We start from the raw sequence: 328 nt of genomic DNA on the forward strand, positions 1-328 counted from the left end.
ATTAATTCGAAACCGGGACAAGTTGGTCGAAGCCGTCGAATCGTCATCCTCGGTTTGAAGCTGAGACACTTCGTCTTGCACCTGAGTTTGGACCAGGGTGACCACTTCCCTCACAAGACCATCATCAATCTGGCCGGTCTTCTTGTTGGTATACGCCCTCTTCATTAGGGAGAGATCATCAACCGGCTCGCCATTATTTTCTTCCGCTTTGAAAAAACATAAATTAAACAAACATTAGAAATTAGAAGAAATGCACAAAAAATAAAATTTCAAAACTTAAAGAATTCAGAAAAAAACGACTGAACTTACCATGCGATCTCCCAGAGAG

The sequence above is a fragment of the Brassica oleracea genome, chromosome C6, assembly GCF_000695525.1.
Source record: "Brassica oleracea var. oleracea cultivar TO1000 chromosome C6, BOL, whole genome shotgun sequence".
Taxonomy (NCBI): domain Eukaryota; kingdom Viridiplantae; phylum Streptophyta; class Magnoliopsida; order Brassicales; family Brassicaceae; genus Brassica; species Brassica oleracea.